Source organism: Aphelocoma coerulescens, chromosome 1 (genome assembly GCF_041296385.1).
Source record: "Aphelocoma coerulescens isolate FSJ_1873_10779 chromosome 1, UR_Acoe_1.0, whole genome shotgun sequence".
NCBI classification, from domain to species: Eukaryota; Metazoa; Chordata; class Aves; order Passeriformes; family Corvidae; genus Aphelocoma; species Aphelocoma coerulescens.
This window is the reverse complement of record NC_091013.1, coordinates 43,118,633-43,132,375: the sequence shown is the minus strand read 5'-3', so window position 1 is coordinate 43,132,375 and position 13,743 is coordinate 43,118,633. Positions and strand designations below refer to the sequence as shown.

The following is a 13,743-nucleotide window of genomic DNA, read 5'->3' as shown; positions in this document are numbered from 1 at the left end:
GAAATTTGTAAAAAGTAATTAAACAGATGAAGTAGTTGTTTGGGTTTTATTCCCATTTCTGTTTCTATAAATATCTATGTTTTTTAGAGCTTTCTATCTCACTACACTACCTGTTTGCTTGTGCTTTTCTCAGTCTTAGAGTGAAGCAAGCAAATAGGACTGAAATCCTTTATATGAGCTGGCTGTCATGGGATAGTCTATTGTAGACAGCAAATAATAGTGGTTAAAATGCCACTTTTGTAGGAGGAACAAGAAGGCAGCTTCCAGAAGTATCATACAGACATATTATCTTCCCCTTCTCAGGGTTTTCATGAGGGTCTCTAAGCAAGTGTCTCTTATTTGAATATTGAAAGCTTGCAAAATAAATCTCTCTGTAATTTAACATAGTATAAACTCAAAGTTCATGATTTAAAATTAAATAAATTCAAATGAATTCTAGGCTAATTCATTCAAATAAGTATTAGTCTGTAGTTTCCATGTGAACAGGCCCTTTGAAGAATTTGAGCCACAGTGGCTAGATTTTGACAGAAGAGTCACTAATAGAATTTTTATTCTCTTTAAAATAATGCAAGTAGTTCATATAACACTGCATCCTTTCATCCATTTTAATACACATCCTAATCTCAGTTTTATGATTATGTACAACTGCACATGCTGAGACAAGTCCTATTGATTACAACTTGTTCTATTTACAGCATGTGTCTTAGGTGCAAATGAATATATGCAGCAACAATTCTTATTACACATAAATTCAGTTCCAATTCAGAAGTTTTCTTCCAACAGCTGTTTCCAGAAAACATACATGAAGTTGGCTGAGAGACAGCTGATAAGAAAACAAGAGGTCAATACAGAAAAGTCAATTTGATTGAAATATTAAAAATCATTAAAAATAATACATGCATTATATGTTCTTCATATATTTTCCCATCTTTTATACTATAAGCATCCAAGAAAATTTATCATTCAATCAAATATTTGAAGACATTATTGTTATAGTTACTTGTCCTCTCCTGGTATGTTTCCTTCTCTTCAAGTATTGGCAGTTCTTCAATTACTGCAAATAGCATTCATGTCAATGAGTGATCTGAACCTTTGATCACAACTCTGATTGCTCTTCTTAATTATATATAGATATAATTGTTGCATCTATAGAAAAAGACTTGCAGTTTCATGCAAGATGAGCCTAAGACACCGATTTATCTTTTAAAAGCAAAGCTCTAACAATCTAAGGCATTCAAAAGCAGAAACATCAGTGATGTCTGCCTTTCCTGTCTAGAAAAAAAGAGCAGACATCACTCACAGGCAAGAAGGCAGGCTCACTTCAAGACTTGGGGAGGTTAAGTGCTAAATTCTCTAGGAAACCTTGGCCAGGCACATGAAGAACAAGATATCAGGAACAACTCATATGGCTTTACCATGGGCAAACCATGCCTGAGCATCTGTCTGGCAGGGGTGGGACCAGTCAAAACTCTGTACCTCCAACCACTCCCCTGCAAACAAGGTGAAAATGGCTGTGTGAGAGCCTTCTGAGGGGCTGACAGCCAATCACCCTTTTTTATAGATAAAATAATTTAACTTTTAGCATAATATCATATCTTACCATAAGAGAGAAAACTGAAACTTGATTTGCAAGTATATGTTTCTGGTTTACAAGACCCAGTAACCACAGAGGTTGTATTTAAGCTATTTGAGAATGTATATGGGAAGACCCCAATCCATTTTACTGATCACTCCACTGATACGATAAAGTTCTCCTTTATTAAAACCTGCTAAAAGTTCAGAAGCTATTTCAGATTCAGGAACAAAGTCCCATCAAAAACTTTTTCAAGCTAAAAAGTAATGAAATAGAAAAGCTTGATTTCCCTCTCTTTTTATCCTGAAGTAAAGCTGAAAGAAAACCCTATCTTTTTTCTGCCTCATGTTACAAAGTCTCCTAAAATATGCTAGTCTTGATGGAAACCTTTTATGCAGAAACCTTTTGTGGAAAAGTGCAAAAGAAAGTCCTTTTCCTCATCTTTCAAGATTAAGCATGGGTTTGAACTAGAATTAAAAATGGAGAAAATTCTTATCAGTGGGCATCATTAACTTTTTGATTCCACCATTAGTCCCTGTAATTTATAGGTTTCAATACAGCAGGAATTCCTGACACATTTTGTCTGATCTTCAGAGCTACTGCAAAAGCAAAACCAGTGTTTCAGAAAGTTCCACTTTGTTCTGTGAATGAGCCTTTCCAGGTAACTTTGGAACATGTGATCAGAACATAAAACAATTAAATTCTGTTCATAGTATGCCATGGGTAACTAAAAAAATCGAAATATTGGTAACAAAAGATAGTCTTATCTGAAAAGGTATTTTTCTAATGGACTTTAGCAATAAAATCACCAGTAACAATTTGGACATCTGAAGATGTGTCAGTACCTCAACTCATTTCAAGAACTTCCTCACCTCCAGAATGATGCAATCTAGGAGAAATCTCTGACAACATTTTTACTTTCTAAGGAGCTACACTAAAATGTATATATTTATGTAATAATTTATCAAATTTTATATAGAATCTGCATAATGCATTAAAGGAAAACAGTTGTTTTTGATCGTATATAACTCAGCAATGCACTCATGTATAGACCTGATTTGTAAGAAAGAGGCATTACTTATAGACTTTGTCTATATTACTTACAGACTTTTTATCTATATATTGGATTTTTTGGAACTTTATTCATCTAAGAGCCAAAAATATTTCGTTTGATTACACATCTCAGTGTATTTCAGATATCAAAAATGTTATGTCTCATAGCAACTCCATTGATAGGTTGTCCCTTCTGCACGTTTGTTAGGTTGGAAAATAAAGTTGACTTATTTCATACAGACAGAAAGTCTCAAATTAGACACTGGAGGCAGACTAATATCTTGAGGTTTCTGGCATCTCATATCTTTCCATGGGATGTTTCCTGCCTGCAGGCTCTGCTTGGTACATGGTACTCTTAGCATCTGACACATCCTTCTCTGACACTTCATGAGGTAGTTGCACATCAGCAGCATGCTCTTATGGGGACTTTTACCACTCTCATCAGCTTCAGGGCCAGGCAGAGTCTCGTGGTGCATGTGGAGTTACTCAGGTCCTGGGCCTGTCATTGTTCCTCTGCTCCTCACCAGGCCTGAGTGGCTGTGGTGATATAACAACCAGCCATAGTCTGAGCAGTATTCAAATTCTAAAACTTGGAAGTTTATTTGGTCACATTGCAGGCACAGGGCACTCAGGGTATGAGGAATATTCTTGGGAGGCGTGGGAGAAGGAAGGGCTGGTGCTTCAGCTGTGAGGTAGGAGCAATTCCCATGAAGAAATGTCTAGCTCATTTTAGAAAGGACTTAAAAGGAAAAGAAAAGCCAAGTGCTCTGAACTAAGGGACTCAGGGAATCAGGATGGCTTCCTGGGGCACATGATGAAGGGGACGGAGATTGCTACAGCTAGTACAACTGTCTGGAAGGAGCCATTTACCTCTTCTTGACCCCAGACCTGTCTGAAAAATGGAAACAATAATATTGCCCTATAAAGGTTTGAAAAATGCATAATATCTGACAGATACTTGGAAATCATGGCATTATTATAACAAAAGAAGAAAGTGCTTCTAATGGTGAACAGTGTTTCCTTTTCTGGGTTGTCAAAGCTATATCGGTCTTAGGTACACTAAGTCATTAGAAGTCCTGTGTCTCCTTCTCTGTCTGCATGTTTGGTTTCCATCTGAAAACCAGCATGAGACAGATGACTTTTGGTAAATATATATATGACTACTTCGAATGTCAATGGATTTGGAACTGGGAAGAACTCTCCACAGAAAACTTACAATGTGCTATTCAGGAGCTTAGAACACACTTGTACATGTAGTAGGTGATCATATGGCTCAGCTTTGAGATATTATGGGGAGAAAGTGACAGCCATAGTAAGGCTGGGCTCCACAATTTACTTTTTTTCCCCTCAGCTAGTGCAAAAGAAAAGATAGGAAGCAAGATAATCTTTAACCCAAATCTTGAAACACAAAGACTTTCAAAGGAACAATGACAATTTTGATGCATACTGAGAATGCACGGATTTATTTCAATGACTCACTTCCTGGAACACTGAAAGAAATTATTTCCTGTCAGGAAAGATCAAACAACTTTTTATAGAGAATGACAGAAGGCAAATGCAAAAAAAAAAAATTGCCTTGCAAAGTAGTGTATCAGGGTGCTCCTCTCCCCACACCAGCTAGAAAAGCACTGCAGGAGCCAGGAAGAAAGCACCTGTCTTTAGTAAAAAAAGTCCCAGATATTTCCTTTGGATAATTAATTAATTAAATTAAGTAATAATAACTACGCCATTAAAAAATAACCTGTTACCAGTGGATTTTTCCCACATACTACACTGAGATTTATAAGAAGCAGCTGATGTCTAGGTTAATATAGCAAATACCAAGTCAGTGACATAGAAGTTCCTTCTTTGCATCTCATAAAAGTACTCTATATTGTGACATCTGAAAGAAATATTATAAATGGAATTAGTCACAAACTTGCATGTGAAATTTTTTAATTTAAAAAGTCATGATTTATTGAAACAATCTCTTAGTAAAATTGTCACTGAATTTTATGTGTAAAAAAAATTATGACTGTTAAAGTTTTACAGCTTTTAAAAATCTATTTTGTGGCCTTCAGAAGAAAAATACTTTCAATATTAAAATATAAATGAATTTATTAAGTGAGAAATACAAGCCAAAACTAAGAAATGTTTTAGAAATCACTGAAGCAGAATGTATTGATTAATCTTTACAGATGTTTTTCTTTCTTGCACTTTCATTATGACATATTTCTCATATATTTAGTGTTTCTTTCCAACTCAGAAGAAAGCAATTTAGTTCTTTAAAAGTGGGCAACTAATGTCATTATAGATGCTCTGATATTTTTCCAGATAGTTTCATGAAGCCAGAATCATGTAAGGAGCGGAGCAGCAGATGGGTACTTGAAAGAGCTCTGCATGTCTACCTTTAGGAAACTGAATCCTGCTTTTTGAAACCCTGAAAAACAAAATTACTTGATGAACATATGAAAACACATCTTCACATTCAACTATGCCACTTCTTTTGACTTTTGTTTGCTTGTTCTCAGAAACCAAGTATAAAGCTCCACTCTCCTTAAGTCTAATGCTAAAAAAGCCAAGGGAATTTGCATAAAAATTACCTACTTCTACTCTGATCAAGTTACAAGAATGTTTCAGCTGTTTGATTGTTTTTAATAACTTCATTATATTGATCCCAAGTTTTGATGGATAGGACATGCAAGTGGAAACTTTAACATCACAGTTTTATTCGTTACAAAGTAAGAGCAAAACAGGAACTCAGGAGAAAAGATAAATGCTTCTAAAGAGTGTTGCTCTGAATTTAGATGTCATATCTATCCATACTTTGATATTATTAAATACAAAATTTGAATACACAAGGAAATCAGATACTGGACCTTTCTTTTTTGTTTATAGGAAGAAAAAGCAATAAAAATATTTGCACTAAATCAAGTAAAAAAACCCCAAACCAGATAACTGGCATTTTTGTGCTTAGTGGTTAGTGTTCTGATTCTCAGTTCATAAACTCTCTTTTCCTTATGAGTACCTGAAATTAAAATTGGAACACTTTAAAAAAATATTTTATGGTTACATTAATGCTTGCTACAAATCAAGACTGCCTGAGACCAATATTCATATTTCAGCCATAACAAAGTGGAACTAAATGCAAATAGAACATTACCTGTAGAAAATTGTTTTCGTTTTATCCTTAAAGCTACTTTGTTTCAAGTAGCTTATCTTTTTAAGGATTTATCTAACCCCAGTTTTTAACAGATCCTTTCTTGGATACGTATGTATGTGTTTCAACTACAGATATGGACACACATATACTGAATCAGCAAGACATCTACTGCCAGTGCAATCAGAAAGAGTTAGAACAGTATCCTTGCAATAACTGGATCACTCAGGAGAATAATGTAATTGCAGAAACCAGCATTATAGTTCCTCAGAGCTAGAGAAAATATGAAAACCATGAACAAAATATGCAGAATTTGTTAATATTTTTTTCTTCCCATTCCTCGGATAAAAAATAATTTTTGAACATTTAAATTTTTTTTCTTGAACAGTTTGAGTGGATGCAGTGAATTATGCACTAAAAAATGAAGTGCCTCCTCCACATTTGTTTGATTCAAATTAATGATTGCTCTGAACCAAAATCCCAGATCTTAATATATTTATCTTCACTTTACATAGAATTGCAGCTTGACAATGTAGTTTCTAATCTCTATCACAGGCCAACCCACATTTCTGTATCTTAGCTTTTAGCAGCTTTGAACAAATGAGAACACAGCACAGCTTTGAAGGGCTAATTTCTTTTGCAAACTGTACAATACTGATATATTCAGAGACCTTCTCTAGTTCTGAACTAATAACAACATGAGACATGTATTTCCAAACAAATAAATTTTTTTTGGAAATACAGTGCCTTTCCAGTTAGAAAAGCCTAGTTTCAAGCCTACTAGCTTTTATGACAGGCTTGACATATTATTAAAAATAACAAAAATCTTGAGTGTGTAATAAAAGGGTAAATGCTTGACAATATTATATCCATAATGACAAACAAATGCTTCTAAAAATGTACTGGAACTGAACTAACTTGTTGAAGAACTTGAAGGTCGGTTTCAGACAAGGGGCTTGATAAATGAAAGCAGTCACATTGCCCACAGAGTTGTCCTGTCATACAAAGTACGACATTCCAGCACTCAAACACTTCTTTTCCAACAGAATGCATCCTTGATTTGTCAGGAGTGTGACACACTCTATTAGAAGAGGATACTGGTGTCTTCACAAAACAAGTTCTGCTGAGCAGCCTGCAGAAGTGTCACATCTTGTTAGAACTGCCACCCTGTCCTTATGTCTCATTATGCATGGAATACTATACTGGAGGGTATCACTTAATGAAATTAATGCTGGAAATGAAACAAAACAGGAGATAATTGCATGACAATGACACAATACATCTGCCCACTTTAGAATATGTTACAAAGTGAAGGTACATCTCTCATTATTTCAACCAGCTTCACTGTATTATAATTGTTTTTGATGTACTTGCAAATCACTTTAAATGGCTGCAGTAAGAACATTTTACTTTTTTTGCTGAATTTATGCAAACATGTCTGAATTTACTTTCCCCCTTCCTTCTCCTTTATATTTCTCTGTCTTTTTAACCTCCTATTGTGACATTTTAGACAGGTTTCTTCCAGTGTGTATACTCCTCAACTTGTCTATGCTGGCTTAAAAAATCTGAGTCTAAAATGCTTTGGAACCCACTCCTACTACTCACAATATATTAAAAAACAACAGAAAGCAAAGGAAAATATAATGCAAAATATAGGAATTAAGGGTCCACACTACTATTCCAGTCACACGTAAGCTGTTCTACCTGATTATTCTACATGGCTGTTTCAGAATTTGTAATTCTTGAAAGAAGGATCTGTCACAGAGGTGTCTGCTAGATCGCATCTAAGACAATATTCAGACTGACTTTAGTAATGTCAGAGTGTGTTACTAGAGTTCCTAAACAAAGTGGCCTTCATCAAGAATAGCTACTCTTTGCAGCATTTAGGCAAGGAAGTATCCTCCAGCACCTTTAATGCAACAGAGGGATCCTGGGGGAGTACAAGGGAATCCACTAGTTGCACAAAATGGGTTGATTTTTGTATGGTTTTTCTAAATGACAATTCCTACTGCTCTTGGATTAGAACACAGGGAAAAAAGAACCATTGGTTTGACTTGAGAGAGGATTTATTGTATTCTTGTGAAACCCAAATTCACCCAAATAATGTCCTCTTTCCTCTACCCCACACTCAATTTGAAAGATTGTATGGAAAAGACATGCACAGACAAGACTTTCTGTTGGAAATGCAGCACTCAAATGCTAAACAGAAGAGATATACAAGATAAAAGGGATCTTGACTTCACAGTGTAGTGCTTAAAATACTTTGTCAGGCTGTGGAGCCCTGGATCATGCACCCTGTTTTGTGTTCTACATTTAAGAGTCATTGATTTTAAAAAACCCACAGTAGTTTAGACGAGTGTTTCCATTTGGGTTTCATAGCCACTAGGATGGTTAATAATGCTTTGGGGCCTTTAGTCATGAAGAGGTGCAACGAAGTATTCCGGGACTGTTGTTAAATAACAACATAGGTTCTTTAAGTTTTAAACTTGGATCCTACATGGCTCAGTCCTACAGAGATAATAATTTACGGTAGTAATAATTTTTGTTATCATCATGCAATTCATTTCATTTTCCCCTTAGCTCAGCACTCATGATTATAACTTTTATAAAGTAATTTTAGTCAGTATTCTGCAGGACCTTAATTCACAAGGGCATACAGGGATGGGGAAGAGGACGTAATATAGCACATAGAAATTCCAGCTATATTTTCCTTGGTTGTTTAGCTCTCTTCCTTTTCTACTCAGTCAAGATATGTATTCTGCTGGATGTTTTTTCTCTCTTTGTCTTAGGTATGATGGGAGGAAAGTAATTTCACAGTGTACAGCTTATTTTCATCTGTTGTTTTTCAGGTAATGAATGAAGTTATGCACACTTGGCATTTATTCAGCTTGCTCATATGTGTTGGATTGTACTTTTTGAATAATTCATTATGCTCCTTACACTCCGGTAGACACATCAGAGTATGTAAGGGAGTCTGCAGAGAGACATGCAACTGTTGACGAGTTGCTATCATCTGAGCAGAGGTTATGAACAAAACAGAGTTTCTAGTAAACAAAACATGTAAAAATGGTGCAGAAATGCAAGATCTTTGCTATAAAAGCTATACATCAAGGGACTCCAAATATGAAAATTTCATGATACAATTCTGTTAACAGAAAGGTCATAAAATATTAGAAGATGGCACTACAGAAACACTACACTACAATTGTTAAACAAGTGCCTCTCAAGGACAGCTTTTATTTAATCAGAAAAATAACTACTGTTCTAAAAATACAAAAATTATCTTGTGCAAAGTTGGAAAAATGGTTTTCATCTACATCATATAAAAAACCTAAACTTAGCATGGGATGCTCAAATTTTATTTTTGCATTTTTCCATTTCAGTTGTTTCATTGCCTGTATGTGAATACATACTGTTTCATGAACTACTTGCTCCGATTCTACAGATCACTGATAATACAGAGACCATGAGTTGAGAAACAGCTTTAGATTTGGCTACTCCTGCACCTTCTTTCATTAGTCCTACTCAGATAAAGTGCCACAAGTAACACTAGCTGCTATAAATCTATAGGAGTTATTCTGGTTTCTGCTAGAAGCTGTCTGATGAAGCAAGGGACCAAGATCAGTGTTCTGCTAAATTGTAATTGTATACTGCCCATCTTCACACAGACACACAAATACACATGCAGGTATTTCACAATGTTTTCTCTTGAGTTTTGATGGAAGCTGATTAGTTAAATGGGTGCTCTCTGTGGCTTGGTCCTGAGACATCAATGAAGGTGCTAAGGGCTTAAAAAATGCAAAAGGCATTCATATCATAACATATCTGATCCCATGTCTAGAAGTGTATTTCTGCAACCATGAAATCTGGGATTTTTGTTACAGACTTCATTGGAAACTGAACTGTATTCTTATATCAAAGTAAGGAAGGTTAGCAGAAAGATTGACGTTCATGTGAATTCATAGATGACTGGAAACTAATAATTATTTCATTCTATACTCAATATATTATGAGATAGACTTTTGTACTGTTTTAACCATTGTGCTAGAAATAGCATGGCATGAGGGAAATATTCCCTGTTAAAATCCCCATAGAGCTCATTATAAAGATGAAGTGATTACGATACTGAAAAAAGAATGAAAAATTAGTCTGAAAACAAAAGTGAGTATCACATGGGGTTTGGCCTTATGTTTCAGGTCTTTTTTTTAATATGCTTTTTTTTCATTGTATTTTGACATTTTTGTTACTTGGTCATCACTGGAAACTTATTTGTTGTACCGCTGAGAGAAGTGTCATAGAACTCAAAGGGTTGAACTGATGTTTTGGGGGAAAGTGGATTTTCATGTTGCTCTTCAGTGAAACTTTTATTTGGTAATTCTATAAAACATGATCCTTACTGCAGTCATGACGTCAAAATATGAGAAAAAAAAAGAAAAACAAAATAAAATTCCTGCAGAATTTTCCAAACACAAAAACACATCTTAGGTGGTAAGAGCAAAGTATTTATAAGATTTTTATTTCTGTTTGTGACTTTGATTATGAACTCTTGGACAATTGGCTCTAGGTGACCCTGTCTGAGCAGGAGGGTTACACAAGATCAACTTCAGAGGCCCCCTGAAACCTCAATTTTTCTGTGATTCTGTGGTTAAGAACTTTAACCACATTTATGTTTGAACTACAGATTTTTTTTTATTATTATTTCTCTTTAGTTAACGGTAAGGACAATTCAGAGGAAAATCAAATTTGTGTCATTCACACTGTTTGTTCAGAGAGATTTGAGTACCTGGGGAATGTAGCTGGACTTGTTGTGAAGATGCCTTTCAATTCCATAAGAAATGGAGTTTGGTATGAAACCAAAAAAATGTTTTCACTCCAGCAAAATAGTGAAGTATTGTTCAACGAAGTGAAATGATTTATGAAGTCCAGAGTATCCCTGTCACATTCTCTTGCTTTAAACCCTTATAATGATTTTACATAAAGGGATTCCTGAATTGCAGCAACGTAGGAGAGAGGAAAAACTCTTACAATGCATTCATAAGATCTTTGGAAGCCAACCACAACCCTCATCTGCCCTCCTCTATATTAGTGTCGACTTTTGTAGGCCAAACGAGTTCACGTACTCGTTATCATAATGATTTTTCAAGATATTTTGATCATGAATATATTTTTATACATTCATATATATATATATATATAAGGACTTAATGACCATGTGAAAAAAAGTAAAAACATTTTGACATAAACTATCAACTATGAGACTATTTTGTTCATTTTCAAATGCTTTCTATTCATTTCATTTGAAATTCTGTTTATTACATTGCATTACAGTCACTTGGTTATGAATGAAGATTTTATTATGCTTAGTCATATCTATATCAAATAGCATTTTTTATTTCCTATCAAAATTAATTCCTTCTAATCATTAAAGACCTATTATAGATACTATATAAATTTATACTAACATATTAAGAATATATTCTGTGTAATGTAGTAGCATACTCAGGCACAGCATCTCCAGCCTGTTGAGGGAGGTGATTGTCCCAATCTACTCTGCCCTGCTACAGCCTCACCTTGAATATTGTTTTGGGCACCACAATATAAAAAAGACATTAAGCTCTTGGAGAGTGTCCAAAGGAGGGCAGCAAAGATGGTGAAGGGCCTTGAGGGGAAGCTGTATGAGGAGCGGCTGAGATCATTTGGTCTGTTCAGCCTGGAGAAGAGGAGACTGAGGGGAGACCTCATTGCAGTCTACAGCTTCCTCATGAGGGGAAGGGAAGGGGCAGACACTGATCTCTTCACAGTGGTGACCAGTGCCAGGACCCGAGGGAATGGCCTGAAGTTGTGTCAGGGGAGGTTTAGGTTGGATATTAGAAAAAGGTTCTTCACTGAGAGGGTGGTTGGGCACTGAACAGGCTCCCCAGGAAAGTGGTCACAGCACCAGCCTGACAAGAGTTCAAGAAGCCTTTGGACAGCGCTCTCAGGCACATGGTGTGACTCTTGGGGTGTCCTGTGCTGGACCTAGACTTGGACTCAATGATTCTTGTGGGTCTCTTCCAAATTAGCAGATTCTGTAATTCTCTCATATTAACTCCAAAATACAAGTATTGAAAGATTTTATGTCAATGCAAACCATATACTGTTACATATACAGCTGACCAAACATAGACCTCAAGTGCCATTCCAGCTTCTTTGGGATAGTTCTCCTGGTCTACAGACACTTCTTTAAAAGTGCATGAGCTACCCATAAATCTCATATCAGCTAGCCTTGTGTAGATAGCTGAAAGGCCCATGAGTGTTTAAAATGGTACTTGGTGCCTGTGGGCAGGCACTCAAATCATATTCTAAAATTATTATTCACTTAAGCACCTACCTTTCCATCACAGAGTGAGCTGGTATCATTCCATCAGTTGGATCATTCTGTAGACTATTGGCTGAAAAGCAGTTGAAAAGACATTGGTGACTGACGCCATTTGAAATACCATACTTTATTCTGTTCATCCTTTACCTTTGTAAAGGACATGCGACTTCTGTAGACCTTGTGTAAGATTTGTCAGTGTGTGTGACATCTCAAAAGGCACTGAGAGCCTCTGAGTGGACCCCTGAATCAAGACTAAATCTTCTAAAAATAAAGTGGTATCTTGGATGCTAGCTTGCAAGTGGACACCTAAATGTAGGTGTCTAAGTCTTTGCAGCTTGTCCACCTTGGGAGTTGTCTTACTTTCACTACAAAAGAGAGCACAAAACAACTGTTTTAAAATTGAAGACATTACATTTAATGTCCCTACAGTGCACAGTGTTTGTGTTACTGTTGTGCAGCCATTGGCTAGCAAGTCCCTATGAACTGAAAAGATAGCATCAGCTCACACTACACAAAATTATCCTTAAGACCAAAATTAGAGTAAGATGGAAAATAAAACATAATCAAAACTGTTGTTAAAACTACCTCTTTTGCAGAAGAAAACTTTGTGGTAATGCAGTCTAAATTGAGATACTGTTAATTACATATCCAAGACTACAAGAAGCATTAAACATAGAGACCTTCTCAATTACTTTACATTAAACTTCTCAATCACTATGCCTAGAACTCCCTATTTCTATCTCATGGCATTTGTGCTTAACAGCATCTTCTATCTGTTGGATTAAAAGCAAAAATACTTCTTTCCTTTTTTATTTTAAATTATCAAAATATGACATTTAATTTACCAATTCATATTTTGAAATTCTTGTGCAATTTGAAGTGGATAGAAATGTGAATCTTTTATTCATTATGCTAGGTAGTCACCACCTTATATGCACCACAACAACTAAAGTATAGTAAGTACCTGCAGCTGTTTTGTAGCAGATGGCTATAGTCAGTGTCTGATTTTTTTTACTGTTAGCAAGTGCACAGCACTTGATTAAATGGCCTAATTTAAAAAAAAAAAAACAAAAAAAACCAAAACAAAACACAGACCATTTTAGAAGTTATAGTTTGTCTTTTCTCTTCTTTTGCCTTACAATTGCCATATAGCTTCACTGTTTTATTTTCTCATCTTAGTTAAGATTTTTTTGGCATTGGTATTTTTCAAGACTCCTGCTTGATAGTTTTTAAATCAGCATTGTATGCACCTCCTGCAGACATTCTCTCCTCTGAAGGGAACTTATGCTGATATTCTTAAGACTTTGTTTCACAGCTTGAAAAAACTTACAGGCATTTCAATCTTGTTTGGAGAAGAGCTGGGAATCAGGAAGGTAATAATCATGTTAGATTTTTTCCAAGCACACTATAAACCTAAAAATGATCCATTTGCTCTGAAATCTCAGAAGATTAGTCCAAGCTACCTTACTCAACTTCAACCCCATTCCACTTGGGAGGAAGATGGGACTCAGAGACTATGAGAGGTTGCTTTACTATTAAAAAATAGTCTGTAGTCAGCTGTAGATCAGTAATGAGAATTAAAGCTGATCAAAACTATATTGTCCTCATAACTTCTATTTT

The 13,743-nt window shown here is 35.5% G+C and overlaps 1 long non-coding RNA gene across 1 annotated transcript; it reads right to left on the bottom strand.

Annotated features, from left to right (window-relative positions):
- Nucleotides 1–6,567: 6,567 nt before the first annotated feature.
- Nucleotides 6,568–13,050, bottom strand: LOC138118502 (uncharacterized). The gene is made up of 3 exons (XR_011155173.1): nucleotides 12,969–13,050; nucleotides 12,136–12,196; nucleotides 6,568–6,996 (listed from the first exon to the last, which is right to left on the bottom strand). It is a non-coding gene; the product is annotated as an uncharacterized lncRNA (long non-coding RNA).
- Nucleotides 13,051–13,743: the final 693 nt, after the last annotated feature.